This window comes from Triturus cristatus, chromosome 10 (assembly GCF_964204655.1).
Source record: "Triturus cristatus chromosome 10, aTriCri1.1, whole genome shotgun sequence".
In the NCBI taxonomy this organism is placed as follows: domain Eukaryota; kingdom Metazoa; phylum Chordata; class Amphibia; order Caudata; family Salamandridae; genus Triturus; species Triturus cristatus.
In genome coordinates, this window is record NC_140593.1 from 637,881,366 (window position 1) to 637,907,425 (window position 26,060).

A 26,060-nucleotide genomic window follows, 5' to 3' on the forward strand; every position below is an offset into this window, starting at 1 on the left:
AGATGGCACAGGGAGCCGATTTGGGAGTCAGTGAGATGGGAACAGTGTGAGAGCAGAAGGGGCAGAGTGGAAGTGTGAGGACAGAAGGGAGGTTGTGTGCATAGAAGGGGCAGTGTGTGAGCAGAAGGTACTGTGAGCAGAAGGTTCGGTTGTTGAGCAGAAGGAGCAGGGCGCAAATTGGGCAGCGTATGAGAAGAAGGGTCAGGGAGTAGAGGAGGAGAACAGGGACCAGTATGAGTAGAATAGCCAGGAAACAGCATATGAGATGGGGCATGTTCCGAGGAGAAGGGGCAGTGAGGGAACAGTAGTCAGTGAGTCAGCAGAGGAAGTAATGTGTGAGCAGAACTGGTAGGGAGCAAAGTATCAACAAAGGAGGTAGTGTGTAGACAGAAAGGATAGGGGCATGATGCTGTGGTAATCATTATATGTGAGTACACAGGTAGTTTGTGGGCAGAGAGAGCAGTGACTGACCAAAGATTTTCTAACTGTATATCCAGGGCTTTAAGTAAGCCGGGTCCTGCCAGTGCGGAGACTGTTCTCTATCAGACTCTCCATTTATGCCCTCACCATCAGGGTGAAAAAAGATCTCAACTTTGTAGCTGTACATCTCTTCACTGCCTGTGATGTAACTTTAAAGACACTCATTATAGCTCTTGCAGTCTCATCCTTTCAGAATTGAAACAGTTGCAATATTTTTTTTTTGCATATTTATATAGCGCGAACTCGACCCAAAGGTATTGGAGCGCTTTACACGAACACTGTATTTACATTACACATTCAGGCACGGGAAGATTAAGCGATTTGCCCAGAATCACAGTATGTGGACGCGACCCCGAGGCTCGAACCCTGGTTTCCAGCACCAAAGTCGGCAGTCTAACCGACAGACCATATCCCCTCCCCTATATACAATATTATATACAACAAAGCCATTGTTGTTGCTAATTTATCTTATGCAACTAACAACCAATGACAAAGCCAATAGTCCCGGCTTTTTGTAGGTGTAATGATACTTTTTGTATTTTATATCTAGATGCAATGACAAGCAGCAAAATACGGTAAACGGCGTTTACTTAGCATGCGTTACTTCGCATGCCATTACTACGCGGACGTTAGTACGCACGCGTTGTTACTTAGAAAACCTTTACTACGCAAGTCGGAACAGCGACTTGCGTTAGGGGGGGAAGGTGTTGGATTTAAAATCCAACACCTTCCCTAGTGTCCGCATAGACTGGAGTTGGAATAGTAAATTGCACTATTCCAACATCCAGCACCCCCAACTGCAATTCGTTGTTCCGAATTGCGTAGGAAAGGAATGCGAACTAAAAACGCTGTCGTACTAACGACCGCGTAGTAATGGCATGCGTACTAAACGCATGCGAAGTAACGTCGTATATTCGCAAAATACTAGTCGGCTGGCACACTATGCCAAGCACCGATTTTTGGCATATGTGTTTTGAAGCTGCGCCCTTAATTACATCGACCAAGCCCCTTTGAGAGACCCTCCACCCGTCAGTTTTTTGATCCCACATAAACCTGTGTATATTCAGAAGGGTTCATTGTATTTAAAAAATAACCTTGCCATTCCTAAAATGGATCAGATTTAACACATTCCAGGTGGATACACCCATCACACTCAGACCCCAGCAATAATTTTATGCACTCAGCTACCAATGGCTATTTTTTAAATGCGTGCTTGTCATGTGGGGTATTTTCCCTCACGGATCATCGGCCCTCTGCGACACTTTATACCAAGCCTACAATCCCGAAATATAGCGAAGCCCCAAAGTGCTCCCTTCTAACAAAGCCTATCGGCTAACCTACAGACAGTTATTTCCACCGACAGCTGAGTGACAACTGCTTGGCGCTTTAGCCAGGTCTGAGGGGGCAGAGGGTGCGGGACAGCAGGAGTTGATTGGACGGAGCACAGGGGCGGAGAGAGGCCTCGAAGGTAAAGAGAAATCTGGAGAGAGGGAGAAGGCGACGCAGACCTAGATCGAAGTGAGCACCACTTAAGGGTGAGATCTCAACCGCCTCATGGTGTCGACTTTCTTTTCCATTAAACTGCAGGACAAGAGCACATACCCCATCGTTAATTTAAAAAAAAAAAATATATCTTTATTCAAATTTTCAACAATTTCACAATACAAACTAAGCAATCATAGCCCAGTTCTGCACGGATATGCAAGGTTACTGCCATTACGGCAGTATCAGCAGAGTTACCAATCAACTCCTGTGGTATTCACTGTACAATGTTACTGCTTTTTCTTACGTCAGTGCACGTGTTAATAGTTTGACATGGGTGTGTATAACCCGCATACACCGTTGGATCTGATTGAAGGGTAGGACACCTCCATCCTATATTTCTACTGTTTGCATCTATTAGTGTTATGCAAATATATCCGTCAACATGTCAATATATGGTGTATATATATGATACAATCACTGGGAAACAATGAACAATAAATCATATGTGTTAGAGGGGCACGTAGCATCACTGATTTGCCGGTTGTCTACATCTTCCAGTCCAAAAGTAACCATAACCAATGATTATAAAAATAAACACAACAAAACTGTGAGATATCAAATACACAAAGCATCCATCACTAAAAGGAAAATTTTGTATGCCATGGGAGGGAAACCATATTGGGGGCCACACTTAACTTGTCACGTATGGGTTATTGTCCCTGGTGTGTGTATAGTTGTGTAATGTCCATGATGTCCTATATCAGGGGTCTCGTCTGTGTCTTGATATAAAGGAACGTGGAGTCGTTGCCCACCCTAGTAGCCCCGCCCAGGGATGTCTGGTATGCACTGCTTTCCTGACCCTCCCGGGTAGCCTCCTCAAGTTTCTTCTCCTGCCTGCCGCTGCTGGGGAGCGCACATCCCCTCACCCGCGCGCGTAAGAGCCCTCAGCATGTCATCCCAAGCTTGCGCGATAGGAAACTTGCGCAGCCCAGCTGTCTCTTCTCTATGGAGATTGGTGCTCTCCGCCTACGCCCAGTTTTCTATAGATTTCAGCCAATGGGATACCTCTGGAGGGTTCCTGCTCTTCCATCTTTTAGTTATTAGTCGCTTTGCGGTGATAAGTCCTAAGTCGCAGAATCTAGTGCTCACTCTGTTAGCTTTTGTGTGCTTATAGAACCCCAGGATACAAACCTCCCATGTGCATAGCAATTCAGCGTTAGTGCTGCTGGCTAAAGTTTCAGTTATTGTGCGGCAATAAGTGTGAAGCAGGGAGCGGGACCACAGCATATGTAGTAAGTCAGCGCCCAGCAAATGGCATCTCGGGCAAGCTGAAGTTGTAATGTTGAAGTATCTATTGATCTTGTCTGGCGAAAGGTACGCTCTGTGTAACATGTATGTTTGTATGAGCTGAAAGCGTGAGTTACGGGGTATATGCCTGGCGCTAGCCAAGACACATTCCCACTCTTTGTCTGTCCAGGGTTGACCTCTGTCCTCGGCCCAGCTCGCCCGGAATTTCTGCAACGGGTTCGACACATGCGTAAGTAGGGCCTGCGCCAGCCAATGAATCACATACCCTATCGTTAATGCCACTTAGAAACAGCAGGCATGTAGTACACGCGCTAGACAAAAACACTGCCCAACCAAAGGGCGGCTACGAACCAGCAGTCGTAGTGGGCGGGATCGAAGTTGCAGGACGTGCCATACCTTTATTTTTAATTTAAGAAAAACAGTTACCCTACTTGTGAAAAAGGCAACCATCCCGGGTGGTTAATTCCGAGAGATATAAAGCTTCAGCTGAAATGTAAGGCAGTGAGTTTCCTGTGCTATGAAACCAGGGGAGAGGGTCAGACAGCTAAACAAGTCTTTTTACCAGGGTACCTGCTTGCCTGAAAGAAATGTAAATGTGCATAACTGGCTAATTTGCAAATGTAAGGGATGCTTGCAAACCGGAATTGGCTTTAATTGATGGACTCACTTGAAGCTTCCCAATTATTCTTTTTGAGTAGTATTGCAAGCGAATTAACAGCTGAGCTGTGATTTGTGTGCTATTAAAGGACAGTTATAAAACAAGCATTGGCAAAGCCAATAGGTTGCGCCTATGCAAGAGCTATTGGCTTTGCCAATGTGTTTTAGCAATTTTGTACACCAGCTTGGCTGCTCTTCATCATGTCTAAAAGTTAGCGGCGCAGAGGAGAGTGGCGTGGAGTTTTGTAGAATGGAGTGGCAGAGAATGTTGTAGAATGGAGTGGCAGAGAATGCTGTGTATTGGAGTGGCGTAGTGTGGAGTCGCATAAAGTGGCATAGAGCAGAGTTGGGTGTTGTGGAGTGGCAGAGTGTTGTGTATTGGAGTAGCAATGTGTGGAGTCGCGTAGGATGGCATGCACTGTAGTGGCGTAGAGTGGACTAGTGTAGAGTGCAGTGGCATTGAATTCGAAGGCATACAATGCAGCGTTGTAGATTAAAGTGGGGCATAGTAGAGTGCAGTTGTGCAGAGTGCAGCGGAGCAGAGTGTATTGGCGTACAGTGGAGTAGAATGTAGAGTCGAGTGGAATGGAGGGCAGTGGTGCAGAGTAGCATAGAGTCGTGCAGATTACAGTAGAGTGTAGGGGCATAGAGTGCAGTGGCGTTGAGAAAAGTAGTGCAGAATAGAGTGGTGTAGAGTTTGGTGGCAGGGAGTGTAGTGTTGCAGAGTAGTGTCAGGGTGCAATGGTGTAAAGTGGTGGGGACACCAGCGGCATAGAGTACAATGATGCAGACTAGATTGCAGTGGTGTAGAGTGCAGGGACAGAGTGCAGTTGTGTAGAGTGCACTGGCATAGAGTGCAGTGGGTAAGAGTAGAGTGGCATAGAGTGCAGTGGTATAGAGTGGAGTGGCGCAGAGTGGAGCGGCACAGAGTAGATTGTTTCAGCTTTGAGTGGAGCAGTGTAGAGTGAAGTTGCGTAGAGTGGCATAGATTGCAATGGCGTAGAGTAAAGTGGTGTAGAGTGCAGTGGTGCAGAGTACATTAGAGTGGCGTACAGTAGATTGGTGTTGAGTGCAGGGGCATAGAGTGCAGTGGCGTAGAGTGCAGCATTGCAGAGTGGCGTAGAGTATAGTGCATGTGCAGAGTAAATCAGTGTGGCCTAGACTGGAGTGGTGAAGAGTGCAGTGGTGTAGAGTGGCGAAGAGTGCAGTGGTGTAGAGTAGAGTGTCAAAGAGTGCAGTGGTGTAGAGTAGAGTTGTACAGAGTAGAGTGGTGCAGAGTGCAGTGGCATGGAGTGGTGTAAAGTGAATTGGTGCAGAGTAGAGTGCAGTGGTGTGGAGTGGTGCAGAGTAGACTGGAATGGCACAGAGTGGAGTATTCATGGTGTGGCAGCACACTGCCATTACAGACAACACATTTTCAATTGAAATGACCATTTACGTTTGCAGAGACATACAGTTTTACTAATAAAACAATACAGTCCAGTCAAAAGTGTGTGGAAATTGCTTCATCTAGTGTAATGATTTGTTTTGATCATATTCGGGCATTTGTTTCCAGCACACTCCAGAAATAACAAAAATATATGGTTCATTTGTGTTCCTAATTCTGATATATTTGGAAATAGACACTTAAATGTTGTTGTGTCCTAGAAAAAAACCTTTTTTCTACCCCTAGTATCCAGCAAGATTGTCACATAAATTCTCTCACTTCGAAGTCAGTGAACGAAAAGTTAACAAGCGCCCTTGGAAGACAGCGCCTGACATTTGACCTCGGTCTTTGAATGCTCAGCAAATGTGACGAGATAAGAACAAGATTTACAGGCCTGTTTACAGAATGGGTGCATTCGGAAGGACAGTGTAAACAAGGTTTGGACAAGGGAAGGTACAAACTCAGGTTGATCAGCCTAACACAAAGCCAGCAAATGGGAAGCAATAAAACATGAGTTACAAACCACAAAGCCCATGTCAAAAAGGGGCAGAATGCATTCCTGTGTCAACTTTCTGAATGTCCTCAAGAAGCCTACAGCAAACCAGACAGCTGCACTGTCTGGTGGTCTGCGACCTAAAATATTGCACTATATACAGTGTTGATATTACTAAAAATCTAGATTTTGGAAGCACTTTTACTTAAACCTTTTTGCGTATTTTGTAGCGAATTACCTTATGCCGTGTGTAATGCAAGTTTAAAATAATGACTTACATTTTCACAGTGCTTTCTGTTACTGACTGGGAACTCAATATCAATCAGTAAAAAACTATTCGAATCTTTGTTGGATTCATAAAAGTACACACAATTTAATATGTATATTCACATTTGTAAAAATATACAACGATCTTTGCTTAAGATCTTCATCAGGCCACATCAATAAATAATCCCACTTAATCATGTGATATCATAGAGCCCAAAGCCATCCTTTATTCAGTTTCATAAACAAGTTGGTCTAAAGATTTTAGGGATTTCCTTCTTTGTATGGCCCTAGTTATAAAACCAACAACAGCACTATAGATTAATTTATTCTCAAGGGTACATATAAATTGCATTGCATCCTTATAGAAAAATAATTTCTGTGAGATAAAAATTGGACGTAAAAATAGTTTTCTAATATCTTGACAAAACTTAGAAAACAACAAAGTGCATCTTTGTTTGGTTGGCTTTTCCCTCACATGGGTATTTATGTTCTATTTTTTACCTTTCATTCAGTTTAGGGAAAGCCACTAATTCATGGACTATACCCAGCCGCATTCGTGTCAGATGAAATCTAACCTGCGTGTTTGTGACTTTTAACAAATAATTTGGAAGGTCAAGTGACTCGCTGTTAGCCGCTTATCTTAGTACGCTAACTTTTCCTTCCTCTCTGCCGGCTCTTACTTGGCTTACTCTCTCCAAATACAGTTTCTTCACATCATTTTTACCAAATTGTAGTATGGCTGTGGGTAAATGTGTTAAGTGTAAATTTAGGCATTGCTCTACCGTCGCCTTATCCCCTCTCAAGCCATATTGGGTCAGTCAAAATTTGAATCATTTGTCCTGTTTGGCTGTTTTACAGGATCTAAATGAACTAAGATCGAAACAAAGCAACGTGTTCCTGAAGCCAAGCACCACTGGGGTAAAACCAGCAGTCCCAGCAAGGCCTGTCTGGATCCCAAAAGTTGGGGATCTAGTCAGAGAAAAGATTGCGGACAAGAAGGAATTTGGACCTTTTTACAGAAAACCAGTACCTGTCCTAGCCTTCCACGGAACAAGAACAGTACTTCTGCCGCCCCTTGCTGGAAAAAAGGAGAAAAGATTTGTGTCAGTCCACCTCATCAAACCACACTATGTGGCCTATACTAAATAGTAGGCCTCGTGGACTCGACCTATTAGCAGGCGCCTTCCTCTCACTACTATCCAAGAGGTTCAGACTGAAAGACTCATAACCATCGAGAATTCAGCAGTAAGAGATGAAGGACTAAGTAACAATGCTATGGAACTCATCCCTCTTGTAACTCAAGTAACAGTTCGTCCAGATACACCTGTCTACACCAATGTAACATGTGATCAACTGGTTCCAACGATTTCGACGAATCCTGATGCAATTCCAACAATTGACAAACTGCTTCTGACTACTTCATTAACTGTGATACGTTTTCTGAGGATCCAAGTCAGCCTGAAACTAAGCCAGCCCAAAAAACCTTCAAACAACAAATACAATATTTTTTTTCGTTTTCTGAAAGACACTTATCTGGTTTCACCATGGATTGAACTATGGGTTATTTCTGGAATATTTTTCTTTCTGCTTTGGCTAGCTTTGGTAATGACTCTTCGCGTGTTTATGAATGGCAGATACATTCGTTTGGACACAAAGTAAAAATGTGAACTTACTTTTAAAGCCACACAAATCTTCCTATTGTGAAGCAAGACTTGTCAGCAGTGAACATCACAGCCGTTCCTATACAGGATGGTATAGTTTGAGACAAAACTGATTGACATATTTGGCCCGATGGAACTTTTGAAGATTCCACATTTATTTAAAATGTCATTAAGTGACTTTATTACCTCCAGTACCTATTCTGGTGATTGGGACTTTGAGACTGTTAACAACATGATGTCTGATCTAGAAAGGTTTGCTGCGTTCTCCAACAATGAAAACCTAGAGGGTTCATCCGACTACGAACAGCTTTATTGTTACAACCACTATGGTCATCACATCTTGCATAAATCTGCAACACCTAGAAATGTGTTTAGGTTTAACCAATGGGAACATTGTCCTACACCACCAAAGGGTAGTTCAAAAACATTTGCAAATAAGTTTCCATATTTTTCAGGGTACAATACATCTGATTCAGAAACATTTTTCTATAGACATATAAACAAAACAGGACAGAAAAACATGTTAACTAATACAAAACAGATTTATTCTGCAGTCTTTATTGCCCAACTGTCTAGACAAGGGTTTGACTTTTGGAAGGACCCAATCAACACAAAATCTGTCTGGGGTTCTAAAGATTGGCAAGTGCAGGGGATCGAAGCTTTGTTTAGAGCCTGTATCATCTCTGAGCAAATAATGTTTTAGAATGACACTGTGCAATAAACGTCTTGCCTTGGATTAGCCAAGATCATCAACACACCTTCTGTACCAACACCTGCAAGTAATAGCACTACACAGGGAGCGGTCACAGAAAGATTCCTGAATAGAATACAGGGCTTTACTATCCATAGGCCAGACCCACATTATGTTCAACGACAGCACCCGGGGGTAGTAACAACATACAGAGTAGGAAAATTGTGCTTCAACTGGTTACAACAATCTACACTCGAGGATGTGAAACAAAACTTATCTTTACTTAAAGACGACGCAGACCGTAGGAATTTCTTGCTAGGACCAAGAAATCCAAGTCAAAAACGTTTCATATATGCCGGCATTTATGCTGCCTATAATGAAATATGGAAGGTTTCACAGGCAGAGGCCGCAGAAAGAATACGTGAGCTTGATCGTATTAACTCAGAGAAATCTCTCACTATGGTCGACAATGGGTTAACAACTTTGTCATCCAGAATATATTCACTGGATAACATTGTATCCTCTCTGCTATTGACATACTGGAACAAGATTTAGCCATGTTACAACAAGGCCAATCTCAGATACGTTCTATTATATTATTAGGCTGGACGCTGCAATCCTTGCGTGCAGGCTATGTGCCTTGGCGTTTTATGAACACGTCGTCTCTGTTTTCAGAATACAATCTCACGGATAAACAGATCGAACTGGCACAAAGGGGAGCAAAGTATACAGTGATGAGCATTGAAAAACTGGAAAAATTACCATTTACGGTAGCAGAAAAACCAGCTACAGAATGGCTTATCCATGGTAAAATAACTCTGCCTGTCACTACTTTTCATTTTCAGTATTGTCTTAAACAAATGCAAGCAGGCAAATATGAAAGGTTAGGTAAAGAATACATCAAGACATCCTGGGATTTACCTTACGAACACAGATGTTGGAGTGGGGGTCGTGAAGTGTTTCTAAGCGGTACACACTGTGAAAATGCACTGAGCGGATCACTCATATGTCCGGACATTTCTCTACACTGGACTTGTAATGGTTCTGTGGAAAACTTGTTCTGCCACTTGCAGGGTACACCAACTGCTGTGATTAATCCAACGTTTGTCCAACTTTCTAACGGGAGTTACCTCCTGTAGAATGATCCAGGGTGCTGTGGCATGTTGCCAGGAATCCCATATCTATATATAACGGTTAGCTCCAGGGTTTCTTGTTGTATTCAAGTATTGTTCCCCCAAATAGACACAGTAAGGGAGTCGCCTCTATGCCTTCATTGAATGTTTCTTTTATACGTTGTGATACTTTAAGCAGAATGAAAGCCATGCTTTTGCAACAGACCGTGCCTTTGACCTCGGCCAAAGAAACCTATGTTCTACAAATTGCAAGGACTTATGCTGAGATACAGGCTCTAATGCGTACAAACTGCCCTATACATTTCGTAGAAATGATGAGACGTATGTTAAACATGTCTGATACGAGCGGATTTGTACATGTATTTAAGACCATATGTTCAGGACTGTTAACACCTTTTCAGGCAGTCCTCGGAATCATTCCAAACTTCTTGCATTCGGTGTTTGGTGGTCTGCCATTAATTCTAGCACTCTTCGCAGGAATCCTGTTTCTATTCCTACTACTACGCTAAGGCAATCATATCCACCGGCGTCACTCCCAGCAACTTGGAGAAAGCTCTCCTAGAACGGAAGTGCCGTGAGCGCATAGTGCAACTTTTCTGCATATCTCATCTACGGGAACTTAATACAACATGGTTTCTGTCATTTGGACCAATCTGGCAAGATTGCATCTTACCTGTTCTACGCTGCCTGCTTTGCAGTGAAGAATGCATGCTAGACATCTGTCTAACACTTCCATCAGTCCTGCCAACAGATATCGATACTCTGCTGGACCCGATAACTGCCCATGCTCTCTGTTGTGCCCAGAGGCTACCAATCCTGATGACGGCATTCGTTGAGATCTCACAGACGCTTCCTACTGCTGCTGAGGTATGAGATGGATCAACAGGCCCACAGGTAACAACGGACGCAAACATTCCTGCGGCACCCCATGCTCAAGGCGATGCTTCACATCTCTGTGCAGTTAACCTTCTAAACGATGTGTTCCAACTGTCACCGACATCGGTAGACAATCTTTTGTCTACAGGAGTAGACGATTTCATGTTTACACCAGACCCATAGACTGACTTTGATTCAGCTCACAGTGTACCAGGTAAGCTATGAATTTGGCCACCATATTTTCAAAACAGAACAAAACTTGGAACTCTTTCAAAAATTTACGTTTTCCCCCCCCCAAATACATGGCAATTCAATCTGCTTACAGTAAAACTATTCATATAGAACGGACTTCTTTGAATACTTCCAAAGACACATTGTCACCTCATTTACCACCAATTCATTTAGTACCATGTTATGAAATGGCTTTGGTTTTTGAATAATTGTCAACCATTTCGTCATATGTATATATTTCTATTCATTCATATTGCATTTATTTCCGATATGTGCTTAGAATGAAAATCTGCTTTAAAATGTACAGTACCTTTGCATTAAATGTTTAGCAAAAGTTTTTAAAACAAACTACTTTTAGTATGCTTTTACGTTTTTTTTTTTGCAACATGTGGTACTCAGTTTAATGTTTAGCATTTAATGTTTAGTATGATCGTGCATTCGAAAGTGGAGTAGGTGTTCTTTTCCGCTTTAGGTGTCTGTATGTAGGTTTTCATGACATGTCCTTATATAGGCAAGATTCGCATTGCCCTTATATAGACATAAGATGCCAGTCCTTATTTAGGCATTATCCATGCTATCCAAATACAGGCATGGGACCCCAACGAGTTATTAGAAGGTAGACCCTTAAGCTCTTGGGAGTTCCCCTAGCACAGGATTATTGATTTCTCCAATAACTCATTTATTATGCATGAACCGCTATTCCTTAAGGGTTCATTCCAGACATCTTCCTCTGCCCGACTTTACGTCAATGCCAACATTCCAAGGCACCTACCAGGTATAAATATACCTTCCCTTGCCCAAGCAAATAGGAGGAGACCTCGACTTTAGAGGAGCCCGTGTCCCGGCCTGACGCACTGACAAGAGACGCTGTCATCCCTGCTCGCAGAGAATCCAGCTTCCAGTGTTCTGACTCCCTTCGCGGGGTGTTAGAGTTCGAGACCCGGAAAGAGATTCCCACTTCTCTCATCCTCAAGGTATGGAGCTGACTAGAACCTAGAGGGACTCTTGGCATACCAAACTATAGCATACCAGACTATAGCATACCATACTATAGCCTACCATATTATGGAATACATCACCTACTTCTTACCTTGTACTACACTTAGGTTAGGTACACTGGGGTAGAACTAGTTAGAGAAGCATCTTATGAGTACTCGCATTTTTAGCTTATGTTATTTATGTATATGAATATATGTGTCATAGCTAAAAGATAATGCTAGCGCAGTATTATTTATTGCTACTGCTCACGCTGTACATAATATATCTCACATAATATATCTCACATACTGTCTTACGATTGTAACAGCTCATATCTCTTACACGAGAAACTAGACTGTTCAGTTGAGTCTTTGGACTTGGTACAATCACTTGTCCAATGGGTTTTCTGCTTACAGATTTTACACCATGGTTTCTTTTGGCCTTTTCCTTTGTTAGATTGGGACTCCACGCCAGATGCAGTTTTTTGGGGCCCTTGAGAAGACTTCTGGTCTTAACCCTTTTCCCCACCCTTATCAGAGTTCTTGGAATCTTGCTTCTTGGGGTCACCACCTTGGTTCTGAACCTTCTGCCTCACCCTGGTTCTGACCCATTTGTCTGCCTTCATTCCCAATTCTTGGGGGGAGGTCAGATCAGAGTCGACCAGGTACTGATGCAACAGCTGATTTTGACAATTAAGCATCTGCTCCCTCATAATTAAGTTGTACAATCCTTTTGGGTATCACTGAATTTCAACCTGTACTGTTCAGTGGTTAGGCCAAACCCATCTATCAGTGCACTCTTCAAGACTTTGTAATTGTCTGCATCCTCTTCTCTAACAGTGAGGAGCTTGTCTCTACCTTTGTCTGCAAAGGAGAGCCACAAGATTGCTGCCCACTGCTCCTGAGGGACCCTCTGTACTTTACAGGCCCTTTCCAGTGCAGTTATCCATTTGTGGATGTCATCCCCACTCTGGTAGGGAGGGACAATCTTGTTCAGGTTCCTATGGCCATAAGTATGTTCTCTACCTCTAGGGACACTGTTGGTGCCACCATGGGGCTCTAGCCCTCATCTTTGTGAAGCTCTCTGGAGCTCCAGGGATTCTTTATCTAAGGCCAACTGCTCTCTCTTGATCCTAAGCTTCGCTTTCTCAAACTCAAGCAGTCTGCACTTTCTCTCATAATAGGACTCCCTCTGGTGAGGGGGAGTAGTCCTATGAGAGACAGAGGTCCCTACAGATGAACCAGAATGACTAGATTTCTGAGAAGGAGATCTGGATCTTCTTGGTACACTGTTACCCCTTCCAGGTGGAATGAAAATGGGTCCCCTGGGCCCTTCTTCCTCACCTTCAGGAAAGATTGGATTTTCCAGGTTGGAATCATCTTGATCAGCTTCAGATTCTAGGTTATAGGTGTTGTCACCCCTTGGCCTTTCCTCTTCTGCTGCCCCACCCACTCTGCCTACCTCATTAGACCCTGGGGTCTTTCTGAGGTCATCTGCTAGCAACAACTTTATGAAATGTTGTGTGGTTGGGTTTTTCCCAGTCTTCAATTTCCTTGAGGCACACATAGTCCTCAATTCCTGGTATGTAACATTGTCATACTTAGTTGGGAGAGGCCCACTGGCATCTGCCCTTGAAGACATGAGTGGTGTGGTGTGGTGTCTGCACCTACCTACTTTAGTGGGGCCTACTAAACTCTTGAGTTGTAGAAAGGGTGTGCTAAGCCCTTGAGACAACTCTAAGTTCAGTAGAACTTACTGTATTCTAAAATGGATTTTTATGTACCTATAGTGGTTTTCAGTTAGTCACTCAAAGAGATTATCTGGCAAAGCAATAGCAAGCTTGAATCCAACCGCTGCACACCAATGTGAGAAGTTGGCCTGGTATATGTTGTCCACTAGTTATAATGGGCACCTTGTACCAGTCCATACAACCCTTATTGATGAATAGGTTTAAAGACAACCTTTATTGAAAGCTATCCTAGTGGTAGCTATGGAGAGCAGCCTTCAGGCTAAGTCTTGAAGGAGTGTAAAGCAGCTTGGTTTACCAGATTATAACCTCTTGAATTACTAAATGAAAGGAGAACCACACAAGGTATATATTAAATATATGTATTTATTTCTAAACACTCACTACTAATATCTTTATGAGATTAGAGTCCAAGATACACAATAATACAGTTCTAAAGCAACAGTAAATAGCACAATATACATTGGGCCCCTAGGGGGACCAAACCATATATTAAGAAAGTGGTAAAAGAACCACGACTTCACTAGACAGTGCCTAGAGCACGTAGAATTGGTGGGACCCTAAGGAACCACACAAGGTAGTGACACTGGAGACCCACGGGGGACGCATGCAGTGTGAGAACACAGGCGCGAGCCCTGTACTATTCTATTAAACCCCTTTAGACTTAGGGGGTTCTAGGGCCAACACCCACGGGAGCACCAGAGTACTCGAGTTCCCTCACCCAGGGAAGCCGGGTGCAAAGGTGTCAAATGGTGTCTGGAATCGTCATTGATTTCAATGGCAATCTGCTGCAAAGTGCTGCTGCAGGAAAGAAGAAAAGTGTCCGTTATGATCCAAGCCTGGATTGAAGATCAGAAGAACCTGAAAGCAGAGGGGACAGAGTCTGGGTCACTTGCCAGTGACCAGGGGCACGATAGACGAATGCCCACAGATGTCGGGTGTTTCAGAGGTGATGCTGGACTCTGCAGCCACAAGGACCAGGAGGCGTCGACGACGGCCAGGAGCTGGATTCGAGGTGTCCCACAAAGGATGTCGAGTGCTGCGGTGTCGGTGCTCTGATTGAACCCAACAAGCCTTGGCAACAGCAACCCACGCAGGAGGAGAAAAGATGCCTTGGTGCGGAACAGCAAGGTCCTGGGGACTCCCCAAGCGATGGAGAGTCAGGGCACGTCTGGAGCAACCAGGGAAGCCCAATTAAAGTTAGAGTTGCCTTCACAGGGACCCACCAGTTGACGGAACAGGGATTGTGAAGGGACCTCGAGAGGAATCACACAATACCAGCCCACGGGTCACTCCGTGAGTGTAGGCCTGTAATCTTCGGTGGAGACACTGCTCAGGGTGTGGACTACAAGTAGCCCAAAGCACAGCCTCAAGGATCGACGAGAAGCATATGCACTTGCAAATGTGCACAGTGTCCAGGTGTTCCGGTTCCACGGTCCCCACAAGGGCTAAGGGTCTCAGCTTTGCTGGGAGCTCGGGTCAGCCTCTGGGAAGTCTGGGAACCCACCTCCTGTGTTGCAAATTCTTTGGAGTCCGACGGGAGCTTCGGAGATGGGAGATTCTTCAGTCATCTAGCGCCTTGTAGATCGTCAAAGTTCCAGGATTATGTATCACGGTTTTGTCCAGGTAAATCTAAAGTCCTGTAGCCAGGGGTTCCTATCTTATACCCAAGGAAGGGGTGGGACAAACTCTAGGGACCCACCTATGGGAGGGTCAGGAAAGAGGGGTGGCTACACCCATTTCCTTTGGTCCAGTTTCACGCCAGAGCAGGGGCTGGTAGCCCCTGCAACCGGTTTGAGCTGGACTATGCACAGGGACACCAAATGTGCCCCCAGTGCAGACATCAAAGCACTCTTGGAGTGCTCCCAGCCCCAATACACTAAAGCCTGTCAAGGAGGTGGTCACACCTCCCTGTGACAGGAATCCTATTGTCCAGGCTTCCCCTGCCAGAGTTTCGTCCAGCAGCAGGAGGGCAGACTCGTGTCTGTGGCTGGCAGCATCCATTTTGTGATGCCAGGGTCTGTTGAGCTGGTACAGGGTGTACCGGTGCGGTCATGTTTCTCCCTCTAGTAGGGTGGGATCATACTCACACACCAGTTACTGGTGTGGGGGTATGATTCCAAGGTGTTTGGCACCAAACACAACATGTTTCCATGCAGCCATTCCAAAGTTAGCATTTACCATGTGGTTATAATGCACTTAACCCCTTCAGTGCCCGCCCCTTTCCCCGCCCAGTGCCGGCCGTTGCATTAGCGGGCGGGGTCTATGACGAGCTGGACTCGTCATGGGCACAGCGCCACCGCGGCCCATGACGAGTCCAGCTCGTCATGGGCACTGAAGGGGTTAAGAGTATATGGTTTGGCTGCATCACAAACAACCCAGGAATAAAGGTTCCGCAGGCTGCAGAGGGGCTCTGATCATGCATGGGCACCCTCTCATATGAAACCCAGCACCCTGCCTTCAGTATTGTTAAGGCCTGCCGTAGGAATGACTGATAGGTTTACATGTGCATTGATATGGAGAAATATAGGTAACCTATATCTCAGTAAGGGGTGCATACACCACCTTACCCAGGCTGCAGTAGCAGACCTGTGGTGTCATTTTGGAAGGCCTCCCAGGGGTGGCACAATACATGCTGCAGCCCCTGGTAGGCCCCTGGGGTACCTATGCCCTGGGTACGTAATATACCATATACCAGGGACTTGTAAGGGTACCCCAGAATCCAATCTGGAGTGTACCTAAAGTACTGGCCATCAATTTAGAGAGAAAACAGCTAGGCTGGGGTCCTGGTTAGCAGGGCTCCAGCCAGACTAAAGTTGGAAAACAGTGAAACATCAGCAAAAAGTGGGGGTAACCATAAGAAGCAGATCCTACTCTCCTACAGACAGCATATACCAGGCCAACTTCTCACAGAGGGTAAGGACTGGCAACCCCAACGAGCCACACACACAGTAGTGGTATTAGATATGGAGGGTAAATATATCCTGGTAGAGGACAAGCTGAATGGGGTACCCGTGTTACTAGGAAACATTTATGCCAAAAACACAGCCCAACACATATTCCTGTTCAGGTTATCAGTGCAGCTCATTAAGTGGGTGCACCTTACATGGATCCCAGGCAGAGACTTTCAGTGCATATGAGATTTCAGATTAGATAGATTTCACCCTCCCAATGCACAGGTTTGACAGTGCACATTAATAAAACAGTTTCAGTGACTCACCCAATGGTCAATGTTTTTTGTACAAATAGACCGGGTTGTCTGCTCCTATAGGAAAGTGCCTCTGCTTGCATGGTGAGCTCCCACTTTTTGCCCGATGCCGATGTAATTTCAAACTGTAGGTGCACTTGGGCCCTGCTAACCAGGTTCCCAGTGCCAGATCTCTTTCCCAAAACACTACCATGATTGACACGACTTCAGCTACACCTGTAATTCCCTAGAGAGTGGTACACCTGGTACCTAGGGCATGGGTACTGAAGAGGGTCCTCTGAGGCTGCAGCACTGGTTTTGTCACCCCAGGGACCCCTAACCCAGGCATGCACTCTGCCATTGCAGGCTGCATGTCTTGTTGCAGAGAAATCCGAAGAGTCAACAAGGCACACAGCCCTGTGTGCCATCACAACCCTACACTGCATTTGATATAGGTAAGCTACTCCTACTGCTGACCTTCAGCCCTAAGGCAGGGTTCACTATATCCTATGTGTGGGTATTTCAGTGATATGCCCCTACAATGTCCAGTCCCTTTTGTGATGTTGAAAGTGAACAAGGAAGCCTTAAGCAGTACATGGGCTGGATACTTGTCAACACGAGTTTCCTTGCTCCATGATCACTTCACTGATTTCTAAGATGTTTGGTGCCAAACATCTTGTCTTAATAAATCCTCACTGACGCCAGTGCTAGATTTATCAATACATTCACACAGGAGACCCTTTTAGAGTGTCTTCTAAAACTTAAAAACTAGTGGGGTCTCTGACCAGTTTTCACCAGCCTGCCACCACCAGACATGTTTCTGACCTCATGGGGTGAGGGCTAGCGCTCTGAGGACAGAAACAATACCTGCTCTGGGCAGGGGTGTTTCACACCTCCTCCAGGACAGCATGGCCTTCCAGAAGGGGAAGTTTCAAAGGCAATGCCGCCTTTGAACTCCAACCCCAAACCCCTGGATAGTGCGGGAGGCCAAGCCCCCTTTCCTGCTCTACTTTTGGCGGGAGGAAAGGTGGGAAAATTCGTTAGATGAGGGGGAGGGTACTCCCTCAGCCTGCACCATGCCTAGGACAGGGCAGGCGAGGTGAACACTTCTCCCAAAATTTCACCTTCTTGAGATGGTGAAAAACTCTCCAATCAGGGCTAGGGTAGTGCCTCTTCCCACAGGAAGTAGTCATTAGAAGGTGTAGACACCTTAAAGGTAAATCTCCCATTGGCTATTAACCGTTTCCTTTTGTAACGTTCCTAAATTCAGTATTTAGGTGGCTACCCAAGACCTGAACCTCAGATTCATCTGACCAAAGAAGACCAGGGCAAAAGAAGACCAGAAGCCCTGCTGCAGAAAGAAAAGGCGCCAAACCCTGCCAGCTGCAAGGAGGACTTGACAATCGCTGCTGGTGTGTCGCCTTGAAACCTGCAAGGACCACAAGTACCCTGGAGCACCTCCACCCTTTGAGAAATCTCAGAGAAGCTCCCTTGGAGTGAAGGTATCACTCCCCGGCACACCGCAGGCACCAATCCACTGAAGTCCGGTTTGTTGACTTGCTGCTCCCTGATGACCTCGACGAAGCACCGAAGCAAGAAGAGGTACAACAGCTCCAGAGGGTCAGATCTGCCTCTCCAAAAAGTTTGGAGGCACCAGGACCTACCGGAGCTGTGGCGCACTAATACCCGAGGTACCGTACCCTCAACGGTAAAACCAAGAAGAGTCCACATCAGACTCCCAGAGCACCAGAAGCAAGCACCCGTCGAGGGATGTCAACACACTCTAGACCCACTTCCTGAGTTGCCCAGCTGTCCCGAGATCGCCTCTCCAAGTTGCCTGCTCCTGACCACAAGGACCCTGAAGACGCACAATGCTTGGCTGACCTGTTCGCTCTGCACCTGGCCCCACCAGCCCCAGCACTGCCAACCAGCTCTGCTCCCGTGGCCCCCAGGCCCTTGCATCCTCCTGCCTCCAAGGAGAACCACCGGACTTACCTGTAAATCCACCTGTGCAGTGCATTTTCAAGTTGTCCCTTTCTTTTTTACGTGCCAGTTTCCAAGTCCCTCAGCTCTCTGCTCCCGAACTTCTCCTTCTGGAACTCTGGACCTGGTCCCCACATCGACCTAAAAAGAGAAGGCTAACTTCGTGAAAGCATTGCCTGATTTTCAAGCAATTTTTTTTATTTCTTCCCATTGATTCCTATGGTGCGTAATTGCGCACAAATGTGACATATTTTCCGAACTCTTAAAAAATAGTTACTCAAAAAGTACTTACCTTAGAACTGTGTTCTTGTTCTCTAAAAACACATACAAATCGACTTCAGTTTTACAAAATTGGTCTGATTTTTTTTTTTTTTTTTTTTGAAACCGTTTATTACAAATCTCAAGAATATACAAATATGGGCCCACAACCTTCCGGCCGGCCGCTAGGAATGGCAGAAACATATGGCATACGTTCATAGAACACTTGGCGTTACAAGGAGCAGAAGCAGGAGTTATCAACATCATGGGCCACAGCCATAATACCCCACAGTACGGTTTCATTTTATACAAAAAACAACACCCACAAGGCTACCCACAGTCGAAAATAGCAGCACGTGCTCCCCAATGGGGAACCCCAACTATCAGAGGAGTCCAACGAGGGGAAGGGAAACAGAGCGAGGACTGGGGGAACCCTGTGCCCGGGGCTAGGGGAAGGAGTCAGCTAAGGGGACGGGGCTGGTGAGGCAGCAGGGAGCAACGGTGGCGCGCAATACTCCCACGGTAGGCGTTCCAGGGGCCCCACACTTTCACCCATGTCCCAGGCTTACCCCTCGCCACATACACCACCTTTTCTCGAAACATGCACCAGTCCATGTGCTCTTTCCAGGCCGACACCGCCGGGGGGTTCTGGGATCCCCACAGTTGCGCAATATCACGCTTAGCAATCATATATCCCAGAGTCACCCACCACGTTTGCGGAGCCGAGTAGTCAGTTGGTTCCCACACATTCAACAGGCATCTCCTCGCTTCCGGCAGCAGCGCAACACGCGTAACCACTCGCAGGACCTCATGCACACCGCGCCAGAATCGCTCCACCTTCGGGCATTCCCATAGAATATGCAGGAAGGTCGCCACGGCACCACAACCACGCTTACACAATCCATCCTCAGTATAGCCCATACGCTGAAGCCTTGGCCCCGTCATGTAGACCCGGTGGAGTATCTTGAGCTGGACGAAGCGAAGGCGAGCCGGTATAGCCACCTCCTTCGGAGAGGCCACCGCGGAGGTCCAGTCCTCATCGTCCAATTCCAGACCGTCGGCAACCCAAGCCTCGCGAAGGCCAATCAGCAAGCCCGATCGATCATTAATCAGTTTTTTATAAATAAGGGAGATCGTACTGTCTGGGACGTGGCCATCTAGCACTCTATCCTCCAGGGGGGAAGACTCCGGGATGGAGGCGACGTCTGGGAAGACGGAGCCCAGTGCATGACGGATCTGCAGGTATCGAAAGTATTCACTGCCCTGCAACTGAAACTCCGTCTGCAGCATCTCGAATGTTTTAAATCCTCCCCTCGACCAGAGATCCCCCACTTTACTGATGCCTATCATGTCCCATTTCTCGAAGCCCTTCGAGGTCCAGAGAGAGCCCAACTTCTCAGACGCATACAGCGGTGACGCCCGGGTCAAACGGTCCTTCCACCCCATAGCTGCATTGGCCGCATGCCATACTCTGACCATGACACGCGTAGGTCCCGTCAAGCGAGCGTCGGGCGCGCCAGAGTAGAGCGCTCGATTGTAGTCGCCACCGGGCAGTAGCATCTTGTCCATCTCAAATGCCGGGTTCAAGGCGGGCCCATAGAGGCCATGGTTAATTGCAGCTAGCTGGGAGGCCCAGTAATACCGTTTAATATCCGGGAGGGCAATCCACCCGTCATACCATGGGAGCGTCAACTTCGCCAGGGCAATGCGCGGCCTCCCATCCCAGAACAGGCGGCGCTGCAAACTCTCCACCTCACGGAAGTAGCGCGCCGGGACTGGGTCCATAGTGTTCTGGAGAGCGTATAAGAAACGTGGCAACGACATCATCTTAAACAACGCCGCCCGGCCGAGCGGCGAAAGCGGCAGGCGCCGCCAGCGCACGACGTCCTCCTTCAAGCGCTGGAGAGGGGGAAGCAAGTTCCGCTCGTAGCGGGCCTCTGGGTCCAGAGTAATGTAGACACCCAGGTATCGAAACCCCTGAGAGGCAATCTGAATCGGACAACCCCGCGGAAGGACAGGAGCCTCCCCAGAGAGCACATACACGCATGATTTAGCCCAGTTGATGACAAGGCCTGAGTTCCGGCCGAATGAACGTAAAACATCAACCAGGACTATGAGTGACTTACGTGGGGAGGCTAGGTACAAAAGGATGTCGTCAGCGTATAGGGACACACGGTCCTCATACTCGGGGGTCCAACGGAGACCACGGATGGAGGGGTGCCACCGCAGCCACTCCGCCAGGGGCTCCAAGGCCAGCGCAAACAGGAGCGGCGACAAGGAGCAGCCCTGTCGCGTGCCCCGGCCCAGCTCAAATGGGGCCGAAACTCTTCCATTCACCACCACCTGCGCCAATGGGCCCGAATACAACAATTTGACCCAACTGATGAAGCCCGGGCCGAATCCAAACTTCGCCAGCATCGCCCAAATGTATGGCCACTCAAGCGTGTCAAACGCCATAGTGGCGTCCAAGGACGCCAAAATGGCCGGCTCCCGCACGAATGGGACACGTGCGAGCACCCCGTGCAAGCGCCGCAGATTAAGGGCCGTGTTACGATGGGGGATAAAGCCGGACTGGTCTTGGTGGACCAGGTCACCCACCACGCCGACCAGCCGATTGGCCAGCACCTTGGCGAGAATTTTGGGCTCCGCATTCAAGAGCGAGATAGGCCGATAGGATGTGACCCGGTCCCGAGGCCTCCCCTCCTTATGGATCACCACGATAGTAGCCAGACGCTGGTCCGGCGGGAGGGAGCCCAGCGAGTGGGCCGCCAGGAACATCGCGCGGAGGTGGGGTGCCAGTACATCTGGTCGCAACTTATATAACTCGATAGGGATGCCATTCGGGCCCATGGCCTTGCCAGAGGCAACCGAACGTATGGCGAGGGCAATTTCGTCGGATGTAGGAGCGGCATCCAGCGACACCCTGTCCTCCTCCGAGAGGGAGGGCAGCGCGATATCCCTAAGCAGGGAATGGGAGTCCTCCTCCGAGCAAGGAGAGACCGGAGAATACACCTCGCGGAAATAATCCGCGAAACAGGAGACAATTTCTTCTGGCTCGGTGACACTCACACCATCCGTCCTCTCAATCAGCGGGACCACACGGTTCACTCTCTCCTTTTTATCCAACCACGCTATCAGTTTGCCCGCCTTATCACCCACATCATACAGTCGCCCCTGTTGCTCCCTACTGAGGCCCCTGGCCGCCTCCGTAACGAGGGCCCTGTAGGCCGCCTGCTTAAGTTGTAGGACATGTAGTGCAGCATCCGTCACTCCGCCCTCTAAATCACCCTCCAATTCAGCAATTTCGGCCTCCACCCGGGTAACCTCCTCCCGCTCGCGCCTCCGGGCATGGGAAATAAGGGACAGGGCCTCTCCTCTGAGAACTGTCTTGAAGGCTTCCCACAAGGAGATAGCCGAAGGGACGGACCCCACATTCTCATCAAAGTATCGCTGCAAGGATTTAATCACAGCAGCGCGAATGGTGGGGTCGCGCAGGTACCAGGCATTGATGGGAACTACCCTGCCCTCACCCCTCGGAAGGACATCAAAGTGGAACAGGAGCGGGGAATGATCTGAGATACCCCGCGCCAGATGGCGCACCTCCCCCACACTCCCAGCATAGGCCGCCGGGACAAGGACATGATCAAGCCGTGAGAGGCTACCATGGGCCCCCGAGTGGAAAGTGTATTGCTGCTGCGTGGGATGTTTTAAGCGCCAGCAGTCCACCAATCCCAGTGTATCCAAGAGGCCGGATAGCCACGCCTGGGCCCGGGGGAGGTCCCTAGGGGGGTGACGATCCAGAGTCCCAGAGACCACCGCATTGAAGTCCCCCCCAACCACTAGGAGTCCCCCCGGAAGGCCCAGGAGGAGGCGCCCCAGGTCTGCAAAAGTGGTCGCCTGTAGCCCCGGTGGGACGTATACTGATACAAAGACCACTACTTTGCCTTCGGTCTGATTTATTCTTGAGTGTGTGTCTCATTTATTGACTCTGTGAGTACAACAAATGCTTAGCACCACCCTTTGATAAGCCTAACTGCTCCACCTCACTACCACAAATAGAGCATTCGAATTATCTACTTTTACCTCTGTGTTCCCTTTGGGGTTTCTCTGGACTCTCTGGACATTGTACTTCTTTTTAGTACACTATATAGAGAGCCAGCTTCCTACAGCTCTGCATCAGTCTGTCTGCTTTTCTCCTTGTCCGATTACCTAAGAACTGTTTCTGAACATTACCCAATGTTGATAGGCTTGAACTGGGGCAAAAGCCATTCTACTATTCCTAAGTGGCCCTTCCAAGGCTCAATGTTAGAGGGCACAGCATTTTGTGGCACTATAGCTAAAATAATACAGGACTATCTCAAAGAGAACAAAAGTACAACCTCCTCAAAAAAAGAATGGGAGGCTTTTCCAAAGAAGCTGTGAGGGGTTTAAGAATCCTATAACAAAAGAAACCCGTGGGTGATGCTACTCTTCGGGATTCCCTCAACGCTGCATGAAAGTAGCAAGCTGCCTTGTACGAACGCAACAATGTTTATATTATTCCACCTATACTGAAGGAGGCAAGGAGTGTAGGCTGCTGTCATGACTTAATAACTGAGAAACCTACATCCACCCATCCCTACACTCCAAACTGCACAGGTTGTCACTATAAATATCCTTAAGATTCACACGCGGCTAGGGGCACCAACACGCGGCTAGGGGCACCAACACGCGGCTAGGGGCACCAACACACAGCCAGGGGCACCAACATTAAAGTCCAGAATCTTTTAAATGAGCCACCACTACCTCTGATTCTCCCCGATCTGAAAGAGGAAAGAAGATGGTCGCATAACCACTCAGAACATCAGGGAGGCCATAGGGGATCCGGTAACTGGTAGGACACCAGAAACAGATGCATTTTCGTTAAAATGTTATCAAACCTATGCCGAGGTTCTAACACCAAAACTGTACCTTCTGTACAGAGCTACAGCTTGAATGTATACTGCCACCATCACTGACAAAGACTTTGATAGTATTGACACCTAAACCGGGTTGCACCGAGTCTGATTCCTCTTCATATAGTCTGATAGCAGTCCTAAACTCAGACAATATATTTCACACGAAAATTGTAGGAGGTTGTACTTAGTGAAACACTCCCTAGCCTGATCTATCCCGACAAAATGGCTCTGTGCCAGATGGAGCAAGTCACCAACTATTAGGGAGATTTTACTGATCATGAAAGTGCCTTACATGGTTGTGGGCTCGCTCAGTCTGCCAGGTCCTCAAACTGGAAAAGACGTTTGACACCCTGGACTGGGAGTACCGGTTTAAATGCTGGCCAAATTTGGCTTTTCGAAGCGAACCATACAGACGATCAGGCTGCCCTATACTGGCCAGGGTCTGACTGGGCAAATTGATATGTCTCCTTAAGTGTACAGAGGGGGGCAATCTCCTGGTTACAACTTAACTTGTCTATTCCCATTGCAGTCAAGTGCTAATCTGACTCGGCGAGACCTGGCAGGTTATATAATTAAATGGTAGAGCGTCTCCTTTCGCTACCTGGTGACCATGCTGGACAATATCTGCTCATCATATTTGATCCCAATATAAGATCAAACCACAAACAAGGTATAATTCAACAGCGAACATAAAGCACTGTCAGGCATGGAGGCGGACAGTTCTTTTGATGGTGCGAATGCATTTAAACAATCCATGTACTGTCATATGACACTAACAGGGATGCATCTAGGGCCCTGAACTAATCAGTTAATAAAAGCAGGGAAAAGGCGGGAATGGACATGATACTGAATTGTCAAGGTCTCAGGCAGATGCCTCTTGGTTAATCTAAAGTGTGCGACACCAAGGCCCACTTGCCATCTAGGGTTTCAGAGGACAGCAAGCTAGGTGGTCTCCTGAAATGAGTATGCTGGATCACAGGGTCTGCAGTGTGCTTTGGGGTGTTCTTCCAGTTGCGTCTCCCTGTAATCGAAGTGTTGCTCGGATAGGAGGTTATGTCTTCCCCTGTGCATAGGTGCTGGTGTTAGATTTGAATGTTCTAGAGCTGCGCTGACTCTTCAGGTCTTGGGTTTTCTGGTCATTTTTCTGAGGCGAGATTGGAGCCACCCCAAGATCAGCATTGTATTGGTGTCAGTTTGCCGTGAACAGAGGGTGACTGCGCTTGCTTTTAGAACTAATTGCGCTCCTCCAGTCAATGAGTGTTACTATCTTAAAAGTAGTCATCAACAGTGTGCTCTATGCCAGTGCTGTGGACTTTATCTACCACAGTGCTTTTGGTGATGGAGGGCCTTAACTCCACTTTGGTCCTACTCCTGTTGACATTAGAGTGGCGGGTTCTGGTGTCCCGGTGGCTCTACAGTCGCCTTATGGTTAGGCATGTGCTATTTTGCCTGATGCCCAGTTCTCGTTCCTCGTAACAATGCAAGCAGAACTAAGGCATGTCTCATAATCTGATTTAGGTAGAAGCTCCTGCTTCTTCACAAATAGGTATCAAGAGCCCACTTGTGATGTGCAGTCCTGCCAAATATCACCATCTAGTGTTGGGCCCGGATGTTGTTACTTTGTTTTTCTTTGAAGAAGTCTTCCTAGTGACGAGGTAGGTGACTCCTCCTTTCGGTGATAGTGCGCATGGTCCTCAACCCCATCTTCAGATTATTTTCCCGCAGAGGGTGAAAGAATGGAGTAGTAGTAAAGAATAGAGAAGGCCATGTGTATGTATGAATAGTAACAAGAGAACTACAGCAGCTACAGGTACCCGGGAAGGTGGGTGGGCGCATGAGATTCTACAGCTCTACATGCCAAGAACAGATGCATACTGGGTAAGTAGCATTTTCCGTTCGAGGCATGTGAACTGGGCCCTGGCTATCCTGTAGCTGATGGAGTTGTCTGAAACAATGTTCTAAGTACTGCCTGGTCCACATTAAATTGTTGTCTGGCTAACACATCTACACAATAATGCTTGGTGAATGTGTGTGGTGTGGACCATGTTGCAGCTTTGCAGATGCCAGTAATGGATGTTCCCTAAGAAAACTAAAGTAGCCACTAGTTTACGAGTAGAATGTGCTCTAGGTGGTACAGTTGGAGTCCTTTTGGCTTTTGCATAGCAAATCTGAATACATTTAACAATACACCTAGCAATACCTGATTTGTATATAGGATTACCCTTGTGAGGTGTTGAAAAAGCGACAAAGAGTTGTTTGGTC

General features: G+C 47.1%; 1 protein-coding gene across 4 annotated transcripts in view; it reads right to left on the minus strand.

Annotated features, from left to right (window-relative positions):
- The window catches only part of SMARCD3 (SWI/SNF related BAF chromatin remodeling complex subunit D3), a 1,344,655-nt gene that overhangs the window by 1,210,233 nt on the left and 108,362 nt on the right, over positions 1-26,060 (minus strand). The window contains exon 1 of one of the 4 annotated variants that reach the window (XM_085632186.1): positions 18,616-18,744. The exons of the other annotated variants lie outside the window; for them this stretch is intronic. The gene's annotated coding sequence lies outside the window, so the exon portion shown is untranslated. Of the gene's footprint in view, positions 1-18,615; positions 18,745-26,060 lie in introns of those variants that run through there. 4 annotated transcript variants of the gene reach the window in all.